Raw genomic sequence first — 5024 nt, 5'->3', positions numbered from 1 at the left:
ATTATAATTTTGAGCATTCTGATTCTGAGCATTCTGATTTTGCACATTCTGAGAACATGGCACAACCTCCACCTCGTGAGAGGACTCTAAGGGAAATGGCTGCACCTGATTTCACCTATGAAAGCTTGTGCATCCAATACCCTGATGAGGATGTCCCATATGTTCTTAAAACTGGACTAATTCATTTGCTTTCAAAGTTTCATGGCCTTGCAGGTGAAGACCCGCACAAACATTTGAAGGAATTTCATATTGTCTGCTCCACCATGAAACCCCCAGATGTCCAAGAGGATCACATATTTCTGAAGGCTTTTCCTCATTCATTAGAGGGAGTGGCAAAGGACTGGTTGTATTACCTTGCTCCAAGGTCCATCACGAGCTGGGATGACCTTAAGAGAGTATTCTTAGAAAAAATTTTCCCTGCTTCCATGACCACAGCCATTAGGAAGGATATCTCAGGTATTAGACAACTCAGTGGAGAGAGCCTGTATGAGTACTGGGAGAGATTTAAGAAACTATGTGCCAGTTGCCCCCACCATCAGATTTCAGAACAACTTCTTCTCCAATACTTTTATGAAGGACTCAGTAATATGGAGAGAAGTATGATAGATGCTGCCAGTGGTGGAGCCCTTGGAGACATGACTCCTGCTGAAGCCAGAAATTTAATTGAGAAGATGGCCTCCAACTCCCAGCAGTTTAGCGCCAGAAATGATGCCATAGTCATTAGAGGAGTGCATGAGGTAGCTACAAACCCATCTGCATCATCTGAAACTAAGAAGCTTGAAGGCAAACTGGATGCATTGGTTAACTTGGTAACCCAGCTGGCTTTGAATCCGAAATTTGTACCTGTCGCAAGGGTTTGTGGTTTGTGCTCCTCTGCTGACCACCATACAGACCTTTGCCCTTCCATGCAGCAACCTGGAGCAATTGAGTAGCCTGAAGCTTACGCTACAAATATTTACAATAGACCTCCTCAACCTCAGCAGCAAAATCAACCACAGCAGAACAATTATGACCTTTCCAGCAACAGATACAACCCTAGATGGAGGAATCACCCTAACCTCAGATGGTCCAGCCCTCAGCAACAACAATAGCAGCCTGCTCCTTCCTTCCAAAATGCTGCTGGCCCAAGCAGACCATACATTCCTCCACCAATCCAACAACAGCAACAACCCCAGAAACAGCCAACAGTTGAGGCCCCTCCACAACCTTCCCTCGAAGAACTTGTGAGGCAAATGACTATGCAGAACATGCAGTTTCAGCAAGAGACCAGAGCCTCCATTCAGAGCTTAACCAATCAGATGGGACAATTGGCTACCCAATTGAATCAACAACAGTCCCAGAATTCTGACAAGCTGCCTTCTCAAGCTGTCCAAAATCCCAAAAATGTCAGTGCCATTTCATTGAGGTCGGGAAAGCAATGTCAAGGACCTCAACCCGTAGCACCTTCCTCATCTGCAAATGAACTTGCCAAACTTCACTTTATTCCAGAAAAAGGTGATGACAAAAATTTACCTAACAATTTCTGTGCAAGTGAATCTTCTTCCACAGGTAATTCTGATTTGCAGAAGCAGCACATTCCCCCTCTTCCATTCCCTCCAAGAGCAGTTTCCAACAAAAAAATGGAAGAGGCAGAGAAAGAGATCTTGGAAACGTTTAGAAAGGTAGAGGTAAACATACCTCTGTTGGATGCAATAAAGCAAATTCCAAGATATGCCAAATTCTTGAAGGAGCTGTGCACTAATAAGCGGAAGCTTAAAGGAAGTGAACGGATTAGCATGGGCAGAAATGTCTCCGCATTGATTGGTAAATTTGTTCCTCAAATTCCTGAAAAATGCAAAGATCCAGGTACATTCAGCATACCTTGTATCATAGGGAATAGTAAGTTTGACAATGCCATGCTAGATTTAGGAGCTTCTGTTAGTGTTATGCCTCTGTCTATTTTTAATTCCCTATCTCTAGGTCCCTTGTAGTCAACTGATGTGGTAATTCATTTAGCTAACAGAAGTGTTGCCTATCCTGTTGGTTTCATAGAAGATGTCTTAGTTAGAGTTGGTGAACTGATTTTCCCCGTTGATTTTTATATCTTGAATATGGAAGATGGATTTTCTCAAGGATCAATTCCCATCATTCTAGGCAGACCCTTTATGAAAACTGCTAGAACTAAGATAGATGTTTATGCAGGCACACTGTCCATGGAGTTTGGTGATATAACTGTTCATTTTAATATTCTGGATGCTATGAAATACCCATCTGAAGATCTTTCTGTATTTCGTGCTGAAATAATTGACCATGTTGTTGATGAATACATGACTGATCTTTATTCTAATCTGCATGCCTCTCACTCTTCATGCATTGAGTCTGAAATTGTACTTGATCATATGTCTGAATTTGATGCTGAGAGTGAATCTGAGAGTGATATTGATTGCATGCCTGGTGGTGGTGTTTTACCTCTTGAGATTGATTTTATAGAGTCAGATAGGACTAACCATGTTTCAGGAAGTACACATACCTCTGACTTTCTTTATGAGGTAAAGGATGAGAAACCATCTCCTTCTACCACTGTCCAGCCAACCACACCAGAATTGAAGCCTCTGCCATCAAATTTAAAATACGCTTACTTGGATAATAGCAAGAGTTTTTCAGTGATTATATCTGCCTCCCTTGCTGATGAGCAAGAGGAGAAGTTGTTGTCAGTTCTCAAGAAGCATAAGAAGGCTATAGGCTGGACCCTGGCGGACATTCCTGGTATTAGCCCATCCACATGTATGCATCGAATAAATTTAGAAGATGGAGCTAAACCAGTAAGACAGCCACAGAGAAGACTCAACCCGGTGATTCTTGATGTAGTGAAGAAGGAGATAACCAAGCTTTTGCAAGCTGGAATCATTTATCCTATCTCCGACAGCCAATGGGTGAGTCCCGTCCAGGTAGTCCCGAAAAAGACTGGCCTCACAGTGATCAAAAATGAGAAGGAGGAGTTAATTCCTACTCGGGTGCAGAACAGTTGGAGAGTCTGCATTGACTATAGGAGGCTGAACCAAGTTACCAAAAAGGACCATTTTCCCCTGCCATTCATTGACCAGATGCTTGAGCGCCTGGCAGGTAAATCCCACTACTGTTTCCTTGATGGTTTTTCTGGTTATATGCAAATTACTATTGCTCCTGAGGATCAGGAAAAGATCACATTCACCTGCCCCTTCGGCACTTTTGCTTATAGGAGGATGCCTTTCGGCCTGTGCAATGCCCCTGGTACCTTCCAGCGGTGCATGATTAGTATTTTCAGTGATTTTTTAGAAAATTGCATATAGGTGTTTATGGATGATTTCACTATATATGGATCCTATTTTGATTGTTGTTTGAATAGTTTGGAAAAAGTTTTGAATAGATGCATTGAAACTAACCTTGTTCTAAATTTTGAAAAATGTCATTTTATGGTGGAGCAAGGTATAGTTTTAGGCCACATTATTTCCAATAAGGGCATTGAAGTAGATCCTGCAAAAATTTCTGTTATTTCACAATTGCCTTACCCCTCTTGTGTGCGAGAGGTGCGATCTTTTCTTGGTCATGCAGGATTCTACAGGCGCTTTATAAGGGATTTTAGCAAAGTAGCCCTTCCACTATCCAACTTGTTGCAAAAGGAGGTGGAGTTTGACTTTAATGACAAATGCAAAGAGGCTTTTGATTGCCTCAAAAGAGCGTTGACTACCACCCCCATCATCCAGGCACCCGATTGGACAGCCCCTTTTGAGCTTATGTGTGATGCATCAAATTATGCATTGGGGGCTGTCCTTGCTCAGAAAATTGATAAATTGCCCAGGGTGATATATTATGCTTCTAGGACTTTAGATGCTGCCCAAGCAAATTATACTACTACTGAGAAAGAGCTTCTAGCCATAGTTTTTGCTCTTGAAAAATTTCGATCTTATTTGCTTGGTACTCGCATTATTGTTTATACTGACCATGCAGCTCTAAAGTACTTGTTGAAGAAGGCTGATTCCAAGCCTAGGTTGATCCGATGGATGCTCTGGCTCCAAGAGTTTGACTTGGAGATCCGTGATAGGAGCGGAGCACAAAATCTAGTTGCTGATCATTTGAGTCGGATCGAACGTGTCTCTGATGCAGATTCACCTATTCGGGATGATTTCCCGGATGATCATTTGTATATATTGTATAGTATTTCTGACTCTTTTTCTACTCCCTGGTTTGCTAACATTGTCAATTATTTAGTTGCTTCTGTTTTTCCTCCCTTAGCATCTAAGGCCCAAAAAGATAAGATTAAAAGTGATGCTAAGCATTTTATTTAGGATGACCCCTACTTGTGGAAATTGTGCAGTGATCAGGTCATTAGACGGTGCATTCCAGATCATGAGACTGACTCAGTCCTGCAGTTCTGTCATTCTTCCGCACCGGGAGGTCATCTGGGTGTTCAAAGGACAGCTCGCAAAGTGCTTGATTGTGGTTTTTATTGGCCCACCATCTTTAAAGATGCGTGGAAGATCTGCAGCACTTGTGAGCAGTGTCAGAGAGCAGGAAATACACTTACATGGCGACAACAAATGCCTCAGCAACCTATGCTATTCTGTGAGGTGTTTGATGTCTGGGGTATAGATTTCATGGGTCCTTTTCCTGTCTCTTTTGGTTATGTTTACATTCTCCTTGCAGTTGACTATGTTTCAAAATGGGTGGAAGCCAAGCCCACTAGAACTAATGATGCTAAAGTTGTCGCAGACTTTGTCAGGTCTCATCTGTTTTGCAGGTTTGGAGTACCTAAAGCAATTGTTAGTGATCAAGGAACCCATTTTTGCAACAGGACAATACATGCCCTGCTTAAAAAGTACGGGGTGGTACCCAGGGTATCCACACCATACCACCCCCAGACTAATGGACAGGCAGAAATTTCTAACAGGGAAATCAAGAGAATTCTAGAGAAGATTGTGCAGCCAAGCAAGAAAGATTGGAGTACCAGGCTTGATGATGCTCTCTGGGCACATCGGACTGCCTACAAAGCACCCATAGGAATGTCT

At 42.5% G+C, this 5024-nt stretch overlaps 1 non-coding gene across 1 annotated transcript; it reads right to left on the bottom strand.

Moving 5' to 3' along the window:
- Positions 1-434: 434 nt before the first annotated feature.
- LOC114382884 lies at positions 435-541 on the bottom strand. Its single transcript, XR_003660341.1, has one exon. It is a non-coding gene; the product is annotated as a small nucleolar RNA R71 (small nucleolar RNA).
- Between the last annotated feature and the right edge of the window lie 4483 nt (positions 542-5024).

The sequence above is a fragment of the Glycine soja genome, chromosome 13 (genome assembly GCF_004193775.1).
Source record: "Glycine soja cultivar W05 chromosome 13, ASM419377v2, whole genome shotgun sequence".
Taxonomy (NCBI): Eukaryota; Viridiplantae; Streptophyta; class Magnoliopsida; order Fabales; family Fabaceae; genus Glycine; species Glycine soja.
This window is presented reverse-complemented; position numbering and strand designations above follow the sequence as displayed.